Genomic DNA, 12817 nt, shown 5'->3' on the forward strand with positions numbered 1-12817 from the left:
TGGGATTTGCAAGTTTTTGTTTAAAAACATTTTTAAAATGATTAGCTTCTTGCTGATATGGTAGCAAGTGAACATTCCAGTGTTTGAGCACATGAAAGACCTTGCAGTTTTATCGGGGATACCAGAGAAGTTTCCCACCCAAGTTTACCTTTTGACTTTTAATTGACAGAAGGATGTACCAGGAATAACAACATCTAAAGTGAAGACTTAAGAAAAACTTAATAAGGACTAGATTATCCTTAGGATTCTGCATTTTCTATGCAGTTTTGTATTTTTTTAAAAATAGCATATCTATCACAGAAATTTAGTTAGCATCTTGGAATTGAACACGGCTGTGAGTGTGAGAGAGAGCGAGAGGAGAAAAGGATTTTTTCTCCCAGTGCTGGGGGTGGAACCCAGGGCTTCAGACATTGGAGGCAAGTGCTCTACCACTGAGCTCTGTTCCCAGCTTTTTTTTTTTTCTGTTTTTGATGAGTCATAGTCACCATACCTAGTATTGCAGCTGCCAGGCTTTGATATTGTAACTCCTACTACCACAAACTTAACAGCCTGTCTGGTTTAATGAAAACATTAAAGGGCTTGACTGTAAAAGGAGGTTCCATAAAATCCTTGGGAAATAGCTAGAAGCAGATGGATTCACCTTCAGAGACCATAATTCCACGGGCTGTGTAAAGGTCACATGATCTCCAAAGCATTCGTCCCTGCCTATTTCTGAAGATTGTGCCTATGGGCTTCCTCTCTCAATCTTATTTGTGAGCTCCTTTTCATTCTCTGACCCAAGAAGGAAAAAAAAAAAAGCATATTAATGATGTCTTTTATTTATTCTATTATAGCATGTCAGAATAAATGAAAAGAACATTTGTCTGGCAAAAAAAAAAAAAAAAAAAAGAGGTAAACAGAAAAAAATGAAAGAAAAACTATGGAAGGAAAATAAGATGTGGCCCAGATATACAGTCATATAAAATGTATACCATGCCATAAGGCACTGTGTAGCTCTAAAAGCAAGCCTCAGATTTGGCTCTGAGCTTTACCATACACAGCTAAGAACAAATCAATGACAGGATTCACTTGTCCACAATTTAGGCTTTGCTCAGCAGAGAGATGTCGAAGACAAGTCCTTAGGGACCTAAAAGAGTTAGAACACATTCAGGGAGGCCTTTGGGGTTTGGGTGCTTTTTCCCCAGTTGATTTGAGGAAGAAGTCGCTGATCCAATGCTCTGGGATTCTAGGGGGACCCAGCCTTGCTCCTCCTCATTTTCCCCTCTCCTGAGCCCTGCACTACCTTCTCATAGACAGAAGATTGGGCTGATTTACTTAGGAGTTACCCTGTTTGGGGGGTATAGTATTTGTTCCTATTCACATTGGCCATGGATTTCCAATTTTGACTGCACATTAGAATTATTTGGGGGAACTTCTTATATAACTGTCTGGGTACCACCCAGATTAATGGAATACAGACCAGTGGGAATGGGCCCAAGGATTCTTTATTTTGTCTTAATGCTCCATCGAATTGTATGTACAATGGGAGTAGAGAATGAGCGACAGCTGGGCATACTCTACGATCTACAGAGCTTGACTCTTGATCAGAGTCACTTGAGCAACTTGTTCAATGTTCCCATTCCTCAGCACTCCACCTCCTAGTCTCTCCAGCTACCTGGAGCCAGGAATTCCATATTTTAAACAAGAACTCTAGGAAATTCTGACGCAGCTGACCCACAGACACAAGAGTCCACAAAGTGTAAAGGAGACTGGGCACCAGTCTGATCTGACCACAGTGGGCTATGGGACCTTTTGGCCTGTTAAGTACTTTGATTTTGTTTCCTTGCTGGTAAAATGGTTGGAGAAATATTCTGCTGTACTCTACATCCTAGATGGTTGTAAAGATTTCTGGTTGATTCCTAACTAGAATGGGGACAGGGCTGGGGATGTAGTTCAGTGGTAGAGCAGTTGCCTAACATGTAGGAGACCCTGGGTTTGATCCCCATGACAAAAAAATACAACTCAAATGCGAGTTCCAAGGGGATGGGGGCCTGTTAATTTTTGTATCCCTGGCATGTAGGTCAGTGCTTTGTACACAATAGGCACCTAACTAGATTGAAAATGAGCTCATATTTGGCAAATCAGATTAGAAAAGATTAAATATGTTTGTGGCACCAGATATGCATTCTGACTTGAGGTGTGTGCACATGTGTATGTGTGTTCAGGGAGAAGGACTGAAATCCACAGACCTATTTTGGATATCCTGGACTTCTAAGTTCATTAATTTCAAGTCTATTTGCTGAGAGCAGTGAAGTATGTGAGTTTGGGGCCTGGCACAAGAGTGCCCTTTGGCCTAGTTTCTACTATCTCGTGTCAAAATGTGGGTAGATTTATGTGATCCCCAACTGGAAGATGGTGAAATTTACCACTGCCAGCATAAACACTTCTGTAAGAGCCCAACATGCTAAAACAGTGATACAGGAGAACAATATTCTTATGGCATGTGTAGCTCTGAAATAAACTTATTATAACAGCATGGGTTTTCTTAACGAAGGAAGGGCAATTTACTGAAGTCTGGATATCACTTTGGTGATATGAAAGATTATCTACAAATAGCACCTTCTGAATAGTAACCAAACCATGACCTTGCTTATGTGAAATGTCCAATTAGAGTACATAAAACAGCACCAAGTGCTGAGATAAGGGAAGTGGGCAGAGCAAGGACTGGGCCGGGTTAGGTTGAGTGCATTGTGTGCCTTAGCCAAGTCAGTTCCCCACCCAAGACCAGGTTCCTCAGCCGTAAAATGACAGACTGAATGATTATCTCTAAGGTTCTTTATCTCTCCAATAGGTTGTGAAGCTCTGATTGTAAAACTGTTAAACCAGAATTCTGGCTATGAACAACCTTTAAACAAGAGGCCTTTTGTAGGGTGGAAGTGGAGAGAGGTCATTCAGCTCAGTGGTTGAGTTCAGGTACTGAATACTAAAAAAATAATTACACTTCCCTAAATCCACATGGAAAATCAGAAATGTCTAAAAGCAACATAGAAATGAATCACCGAGACAACTACTGATGCTTTTTTTCTTTCTGTTACTACTTATATCAGGATGCATATGAGTTTCCCATGACAGTGCAAAGAAATCACCACAAGCTTGGTGGTTTAAAACAACATAGATCTATCATCTTGCAGTTCTGGAGGTAAGAAGTCTAAAATGGCTTGACAGAGCTTATTTCTTTCTGGAGGTCCTAGGAAATCCCTTTGCTTCTCTTTCCAGCTCCAAGAGGCTGTCTGACCTGTGGTCTTACATCACCCAGCCTCTGCTTCCATCATCTCTGGCTCCCTTACCTCCTGCTTTCCCTTAGGAGAATCCTTTGTTCATATTAGATACCCTTAGATATAATCCAGGATAATATCTCCATCTTATGGACCATAAGTTAATCATGTCTGAAAGTTCCTTTGGCCGACATCCTAGCGTCCTTGTGTTAAGTGTAAATGTTCAGGATGATAACTCAGACGTTGCAAAACCCTAATCTTCAAAAAACAATGTTGCAAAACCCTAATACTCAAAAGACATTAAGTTATTGTTCACAGAAGTCCTCTAATTAAGGTAGTACATTGAAGAGTAATGTTTTATAGAGATCTTTTAGTTATAAGAATTGGAAAGATAGCGAAACTCAGTGGCAGAGCACTTTCTTGCCTAGCATGCATAAGGCCTAGGTTTTAATCCCAGCACTACCAACAAAGCCAAACAAATGATCACAAACCCCTTCAAAACAAAAACAAACATTTTTCCAGATGTAATACGAATTAAACAGCAAATTCCACATCTCAGAGTTCCTTCCCTCCATTCCTGGACTTCTTGGTAGCTGAGGGCTGTCAGTGAGATGTCTTTGTGTTCTGTTGAGCAGATGCAGATGAGAATATGCTGAGTCTGCTGGGAGGGAGGCTGTCATGCCCCTTGAGGCAAATAAAAATACAGGAGGCCATATCTACAGTGCATCTTCGAAGCCTTTCATTTAGAGTTTACCAAATAAAGGGCCTCTCATTCCATGTCAAACAGGAAAACCAACTATTCTGCCCAAGGGTATAGGTGAAATGTGAGTTAGTCCAAATGGGAGGAATAGTCATCCTATAAAACAAGTGAAATGACTGATATTGAACCAGAAGATTGGCAAAATCTCAGGAATATGGACCAGTCATAAAGCTTTGAAAGATAAGGAAATAAATATAGGTTCTTCTTCTTACCTGCTCACCCAGTTCCTTGGGAAATGTAGTTACATGTAACTATTACTCATATGCAGGTGAAACTTTGAAGGAAGTTACCCAGAAGGAAATATCTGATATACCATTGATTAAATTTGCTAAGTTTTTTGGTGACTTTAAAGAGCATCTCTCTATATATTTTATTTAATTCTCACAATAATCCTTTGAAATGGTTGATAGGCTTTTTAAATCTGTGTTTACAGATAAGGAAACTAGCTCAGAGGGATGCAATGACTTTCTTAAGGTCACACAGAAAATTAATGACACAGGTAGGATTTGAACCCAGATCCTGTTCTGCTTTTGACTGTCTCCCTATAAGACTATCCATCTGTTGCCTTAATGCCTCCTGCCTCACTTTTGAACTATTCCTAGTTTCTCCCACACTCTACCATCTTACTTCACAAAGTGTGGCTAGCTAGTGTGGTAAAGAAGAGCATGAGTGTCCTCAGGGAGTCTGTCAGAAATGTCACATTTTTTCCCACTTCTTCTCCAGCCTCAGATCTCAGGTAGTTCCTGTGTACAACCAAGTTTAACAAGTACAGTTTGGTCAAATTTGATCATCCAGGCCTGACTGATACTCTCAAGTGGCTCCTTCACTTCCCTTCTCCCTGCAAAACATGGTCAGGGCCCAAGCAACAGAGTTCCACTCATTTCCTCTCTCCTTTCAGAACTTCCCCCTACAGGTCACTGGTTTTATAGGTTCAGAACTCCTCAGTCCTCTTCATTTTCCCTTGAAGGTTCTCATGCTGGTATCTGGTCACTTTAGCAAATACTCTACTCCAGGAAGTTTCCTCACAAAAGTCCGTAGCAGAGCATGTTTTCCTAAGAAGTTGGATCTGACTTCATTGTTTTCTTTAGGAGAGCCTGCAACTTCTCTTTGGGGTAATCAAAGAGAAGCAATTTGTTCTTCCTTCCCCTCAATTATGAGAATCTGTGGCAGCAATAGCAAGACATTGGCAGCAAAGAGAGGGAAGGAAGATAAGGAGTCAAAATAGCCCAGATAATCAATCAATTGGGGTTAGTTTGAGGAGAGAAAAGAGAACAGATAATTAACTTGGAAAAGTTATTCTCTCACTTTCTTGCTTTCTCTACATTCTCATCTCCACCCCTTAAACATTAAGAAACATCATTTTTAAAAGCACAAAAATTGTCAAAATCTTTCAGGCTCCCAGGTCAGAGGCATTAAAAATTCAAAAATAAACAATGATTAAAAAACAATTAAAACCACCACAACAAAAAAGAACCCTGAAATTTGCCTGATGAAAACAGAAACTAGGAAAACACCAAGCCAAAGTTTTAAGACCTAGCAAGTACAAGTTCAAATTACAAAGAAAGGGGTGGCAGGAAACATACCTATACCCCCAGCAGGGGCCAGAATATGTTTTATACTTCAGAGGAGATCGAAAGGCCAACATACTCAAACTGGCCCTAATTTATGATAGGCCAGTTGGGAAGAATGTGGTATTTGTTGATTGTTATCTCTGTAAAGAATGGTGTCTTTGGAAGAGCTGGGTTGATCCCACCAGAAGTCTTGAGTGTAAACTTGGAATATATTCATGGTTTTCTGCAAGTCTGATAAAGTTGAAAAATCCACCCATTCTTAGAAGGGGATGGGACTGTAGATTGTATGCCCAGGCTTGTTCTAGGAGAGTCCTTCTAGACTGATCCAGTGGCTCTTTGACAAGTCTCAGAAGGTTGGCAGTAGAGATTGCTCTTTAGCTCTCTCAGCTGAGTTTTATTTCCCCTGCTGGGAAACCTGTGACTACTTGGCCACTTATATCTGAGACTGGGCAGAAAGGGCTGGAAGAATTCAGGAAGGAAATCTCAGGATTTAGGATGCCAATGTCTTGTAAGATAGGAAGTCTAATCTTAAGAAGTCTAATCGTCCTTCCTAAGAAGGAAAGTTTTTTCTTAAGACAGGAACTGATGTGTAGGTTTGATTGAGTTTCACTTCTCGGCAATGCCTTCAGAGTTTACAGATTACACCTCAAATTGAGAGTCTTTGCTACCAGGATTGTCCCCTGGGTAGAGAAGTGCTCCTTGTTCTCCATAGTTGCTGGCTTTATTCTAGGCCCCTGCACTCTTCTCCTGTTCCCTTCCTTCCTCCCCACAGGACACACAAGAAGAGTAAATACAGCTGCTTATTTCAGGCTTAGCCCCAAGTCTAGGGGGATGGGATGGAGCTGTAACTCTGTGCTTCAATTTCAGGGACCCAGTGTGTTCTATCCTGTCAGTGTTTAGGGATGGGGATGAGAGGGAATAATCCATTTCAGAACATTCATTGCACATTGAAATCTTTAGCTCTGCATCAGCACAAATGTCAGAAAGGGCCGTCCTACTCAATCATTGTTCATTTAAAATACACCAAACAGTGCCACAGATAGGGGAGGGGAATGAGGCATTTGGCAAGACTCACCTTCATACCTACCTAGAGGAGGAAGAGAAAGAGACCTGGCTAACTGTATCTGATAAATTCTAGCCGGTAAACTTTCCCCCAAATCCAGCGATAAGAATCCCACCTATAACCTGATTCTCATACACGGAAATATTTTCTCTTTAGCAAGTGTGGCTTAAAGGTGAGGGCTCAGAGATTTCAAACTGGCTGCTGGTGGGTGGGATCCAGTTTGCAGATCTGTTTTATTTGGCACTTGCAATGGTTTTCTCTTTTAAAATTAGTTTCCAACACTAACAGAGCAAAAGGTTTCACATACATATCTATATTACTGTCATTTCTTGGAAAAAAATAGAAGTTCTGGTTCCTATAAGTCCCAAATTCCACAAAGTTCACATACACATAGTCAACCCACCTGTCCTCACCACCCTAAACTGACCTGCTTTATTCTCTTACCTTTTCTGTCCATTTCAGGAAATGATTGGTAAATGCTTTGTTTGGTTTCCCCACTACTTTGCTGACACAATACCATTTTGGAATAACAGAAAAACTTGGACTTTTGTTTCTGAATCTCTCAATTCAGTCTCCCAACTTTGCAGGATCTCACAGATTCACTTTTCCTCTGGTTAGGATGCTGGAACCGTGGAGGAGTCAGGGGGAAAATAGTTCAAAAACTTTAGGCTATGAAGTAAGCCATTTTCTTTGACTTTTCTAAAGACTCAGAATACCTGCCACAGATCTGTTTTTTTATTTTTTCTTTAAAAAACTAACAACAACAAGTCAAACAACAACAAGTGCTGGCGAGGATGTGGAGAAAAGGGTACACTTGTACATTGCTGGTGGGACTGCAAATTGGTGCGGCCAATTTGGAAAGCAGTTTGGAGATTCCTGGGAAAGCTGGGAATGGAACCACCATTTGACCCTGCTATTGCCCTTCTCAGACTATTCCCTGAAGACCTTAAAAGAGCATGCTACAGGGATACTGCCACATCGATGTTCATAGCAGCACAATTCACAATAGCTAGACTGTGGAACCAACCCAGATGCCCTTCAATAGATGAATGGATAAAAAAAATGTGGCATTTATACACCATGGAATATTACGCAGCACTAAAAAATGACAAAATCATGGAATTTGCAGGGAAATGGATGGCACTAGAGCAGATTATGCTTAGTGAAGCTAGCCAATCCCTAAAAAACAAATACCAAATGTCTTCTTTGATATAATGAGAGCAACTATGAACAGAGTAGGGAGGAAGAGCAGGAAGAAAAGATTAACTTTAAACAGAGACATGAGATGGGAGGGAAAGAGAGAGAAAAGGGAAATTGCATGGAAATGAAGGGAGACCCTCATTGCTATACAAAATTACATATAAGAGGTTGTGAGGGGAATGGGAAAATAAACAAGGAGAGAAATGAATTACAGTAGATGGGGTAGAGAGAGAAGATGTGAGGGAAGGGAAGGGGGGATAGTAGGGGATAGGAAAGGTAGCTGAATACAACAATTACTAATAGGGCATTATGTAAAATTGTGGATGTGTAACTGACGTGATTCTGCAATCTGCATTTGGGGTAAAATTGGGAGTTCATAACCCACTTCAATCTAATGTATGAAATATGATATGTCAAGAGCTTTGTAATGTTGTGAACAACCAATAAAAAAAAAGAAAATTCTAATTTAGTAAGTACTTTGAATTGTTTGACAGTAGGAGGCTACTGAAGCCCAAGGCACTTATTATCAGTACAGTTTATGACAATAGCAACAGAGTAGCAAATTGCTTTATTGACACTGAACTTGGGTAAGTATCTATCTCTGAAACTAAGAATTATTTAAAAATTCTACCTACTACAGTCAGCTATGCACACTATATAGTGAATAAAGTTTTTAAGGTAAAATTTACCCAATATAAAAATTTAAAAGTAAACAATTTAGAAGTATTTAGTACATTTCAGTGCTACACAGACCACTAACTCTATCTAGTTCCAAAGTTTTTTCATTACCCCAAAGGAGTCCTCATTCTTGTTAAGCAATTGATTCTTTTTTCCCTTCCTCCCTGTCCCTGGTAACTACCATCTCTGTGGATTTACTTGGATATTTCATATGAACAGAATCAGACAATATGTAACCTTTCTTGTCTAGTTTCTTTTACTCTTTTTAATGTTTTCAAAGCTCATCCCCCTTATAGCATGTATCAGAACTTCATCCCTTCTAATGGCTGAATGATATTGTGAATAAGTTTTAATTAAAAAACAGAGAATCTATTCTTGATACTTCTGGCTTTTTGCTCATTGATTGCTAATATACCAAAGGGAATTAAGACTTGAAATGACAGAGGAAAGCAGGTTCTCTATTTACAAGGCCTCTCACCAAGAAAGTAGTTTTAAAGAGATATACACAGGTAGGGACATAAAACTATTTCCAGGAGTAGAGAAAGTAGAGTAGGAAGAAACACTTAACAGTTAAGTGGTTGCCTTACTTAAAGTAAATATGCAAGTTAAATTTCCCTCAAGTTTATGCTGCAAGTTGCCTTTTGACAACTTTAAATTAGATTGGTGTGCATGGTGTAGTGGTGCACACCTATATTCCCAGCAGCTTGGAGGCTGAGGCAGGAGGATAACAAGTTCAAAGCCAGCCTCAGCAATTTAGAGAGGACCTAAGCGCTTAGCAAGACCCTGCCTCAAAATAAAAAATAAAAAAGGGTTAGGGATGTGGCTCAGGGTTAAGCGCCTCTGGGTTCAGTCCCTGGTGCAAAAAAAAAAAAAAAAAAAAAAAAAAAAATTAGGTCGGTGTAAGAGGACTATTTCTTTATACCTACACCAAGCCAACTGTGGAGGGGTTGGAACATTGGAAGATGGTATATTCCCTAAAGCCATGCAGTTTCCTAACTGCCATGCAGATGAAGATGCCAACCACAGAATAACAGAATAATAGCAATGAACAAACACATCCTGAGCTTTACACAGGTCTCCTGGTATAGGGCCTAGTAGCCCCACTCTCAGATGGGGAAACTGAAGCACAGCACAGTTAAATAATTTACCAGTGGTTACACAGCAGGTTAGTCATAGAGCAAAACATACTAAAGTAGTTTGAGGGCGGAGCCCATCCTGTGAACCACTGTATGATATATCTGTTTTACAACACGTGTGACAAGGTACTACATGGTTCTGGCCATTGGGGATGGGGATGGGAATGGGGGATGAACAGAAAGGGAGAAGATGGGAAGATGGCAATGCAGACCTGCCATTCATAAAGTTGAAGGAAGGATCTGGCCCAGGTTCCACCATAGATGCCTCTGTGCCCTCTTAGAAATGTGGAATAGATGTAGAAGAAGACCTTTGATGACACCATGGTTTGCCATTTTAGCCTGCATACGAATCACAGGTTATAGGACCCTACCTGCAGAGAGTCTGCTGCAGTAGGTGGAGCACAGGAAGGTGATTTTCTGCAGGTCCCCAGGTGTTTCTCATGTTATGTGGTCCTCAGACTACAGTTATTTACTTATTTATTTTCATACTTGGAATTGAATCCAGAAGTACTTTATCAATGAGCTACTTTGCTAATTTTTTTTTTATTTTTTATTTAGAGAGAGGTTCTTCCTAAATTGACGAGGGTCTTGCTAAATTGCTGAGGCTGTCCTTGAGCTTTGGATCCTCCTGCCCCAGCCTCTGGAGTTCCTGGGATTATAGGTGTACATTGCCACATCTGGCCTCAGACCACATTTTGAAAGACATTTGTCAGTTTCATACAAGATCCACTGTTGTTTCTTTCCTCTTTGGAAAAGCAACAGCTGCAGAGGCTATTTTGGGCCAGCAAGGACCCAAAGAAGGTCACAGCTCATAGGTCAAGTGAAACCAGTCCTGGGTAGAGCCTAGGAATGGGGTTCCTGGTGGTGCATGAAGTGCTTAACTATTTAGAATGGGGGTGGGGAAGAGATGGGGCTGGATCTGCACTCCTAAATGCTTTGAGCTCTGGCAATGCATACCCTCATGAATGTTTTAATAGACGGAAACAGCCAGTTTCAGCATGGAGCAAATTCACATGAGTCAGCTTCCCCAGCCCCCAAACAGCTGAGTCATACCCTTTTGTCCTAAGTCACCTGCTCCTGCAGCCCAGTGGAGAAAGCAAACAAAGTCCTCAGTGTGTGGCCTTGAAATAAGTCCCCAGAAACCTTCATGTCCTGGGTTCTATGAAGGAGGAAAAAGAAAATTCAGAATCTAAAGCCATTCAAAAACATGTGCACTGACTCTTCTCTCATGTCACAGGCTGAGTTTAAGAAATGATAATTAAGTGAAAACTCTTTCAAAAATTTGTTGGTTCAGCAATCGATTAATTACTGAATCTTTCCCCCTAAGCTTTTTAGTGGAAATGTGCTTGGAGCTGGGATGTAGTTTGGCAGTAGAGTATTTACTTAGCATGTACCAGGGTCTGGGTTTGATTCCCAGCCCAAGAAAAAAAAAAAAAAAAAAAGAGTTCTTTGAGAAAAACCAAAACCAGAGACCAACTTTTTGACACTTTGCTCCCCTGTCGTATCACATCCATGTAGGGCCTAATTTATAAACTGTCTAAAGATTAAAATGACAGTGCTCAATAGACAAGTGCTTTCCTAGGCACAGAGCTGCTAGAGCCTGAACACAGGTCCCTGGCTTCTAAAGGAAATGCTGAACTCATAGTAGGAAAGGTGGAAAAGAGAGAAATGAATAAAGAGGAGGAAAAATCCTACAGAGATAACCACTGGCATTGTCCAGTGAATTACCTTCTACATATTTACTATTTATATAGTATACCCTTATCTATTCAATTTTGTACCAGACTTTGGTAATACGGCATTTAATTCTACATGATATTCCAAACTCTGAATGTACTATAATTTGACCTTTTCTTTCTCCTTCTATGCTAAAGTCATTTCCATATATTTGACTTTTATAGATGAACATCCTTTTGCATTTTTCCTCTCTAGCTTCCACATGTGAGAGAAAATATATGGCCTTTGACTTTCTGAGTTTGGCTTATTTCACTTAACAAAATGTTCTCCAGTTCCATCCATTTACAGGCAAATGCCATAATTTCATTCTTCTTTAAGGCTGAGTAATATTCCATTGTGTATATACACTGCATTTTTTAAAATCCATTCATTTGTTGAGGGGTATCTAGGTTGGTTCCACAGCTTGGCTATTATGAGTTGAGCTGCTATAAACATTGATGTGGCTGCATCACTTAGTATGCTGATTTTAAAATCAATATACTAGAGAATATCTTTTCTAATTGACCATGGAAAGAGAAAACTGGCTGTGACAGGTTCAGTGAGACACAGCTGGACTTGCTTCCTAACTCCTCTTGCCTCCCTAGATACAGGGAACTAGACAACAGGGGTCCAACTCAGGTTTGCAGGGGAGGTAAGGGTGGTATGCTGTCTTAGGCCCCATGGACAGCTCAGCTCATGTGGGGTAGGTAGCAAACTTCTAAAGAGAAGTCAGATTTGCATATCTGGCTTCTGTGCCATTTGAAATACCCTTTCCTGATGGTTCCTAGGCAGTCTGACATGTTGGGGTATGCCCTGTAGTTGACCATTTTCACCAGATATTAACAATTTAGAGATTCATAGTTAGGAATATTAATTGTCTAGTAGCATCCTGAGGCCTCAGCTTTAGCATTAATGGATCTAAACCAACCAACCAACCAACCAACCAACCAACCAAAAAACTAATGGTGTTCCCTGAACCTCAGCTCCATCCCTGGTCCTTTAAACCAAACTGGCCCACCCTTATTCTACCTAAGTGAGCATATTAAACCCAGCTACGGGCAACAGAACCTCTCTACAATATTTATACAAGATCTTATTTACATTTGTAACCCTTGCTCTTCTTGTTTTTTTAATCTTTTGACTCACTGTCTTTCAGGTTTTGACATCTGCTTCTGTCTTTTGCATTTAGTTTCGACTCTCTTCTCACCTTTGTCCTGGAACCTCACTTAATTTCAATGTCAATGTATATCAGGTAAAAGGCCTCAGTCCCAGGGAACTTCACCCCTGCCCTGATAGGCCCTCTTCCAAGAAAGGAGAAACGTAGGCTGTGGTTTCCTTCTAAGGCACATCTGCTTTGGAATGGCCTGTGTGGGAGCCAGAGGCTGGCAATTCATCTGAATCCTGACAGGTCACATGCCCTTCCACTAATTTTGGCTAAT

General features: G+C 40.5%; 1 protein-coding gene across 2 annotated transcripts in view; it reads right to left on the minus strand.

Annotated features, from left to right (window-relative positions):
• MLANA (melan-A) overlaps positions 1 to 12817 on the minus strand; it is a 64263-nt gene that overhangs the window by 47923 nt on the left and 3523 nt on the right. Inside the window, exon 3 of one of the 2 annotated variants that reach the window (XR_014018334.1) lies at positions 768 to 5175. The exons of the other annotated variant lie outside the window; for it this stretch is intronic. The gene's annotated coding sequence lies outside the window, so the exon portion shown is untranslated. Of the gene's footprint in view, positions 1 to 767; positions 5176 to 12817 lie in introns of those variants that run through there. 2 annotated transcript variants of the gene reach the window in all.

Source organism: Spermophilus citellus (assembly GCF_964194105.1).
Source record: "Spermophilus citellus genome assembly, chromosome: 2".
Lineage (NCBI taxonomy): Eukaryota > Metazoa > Chordata > Mammalia > Rodentia > Sciuridae > Spermophilus > Spermophilus citellus.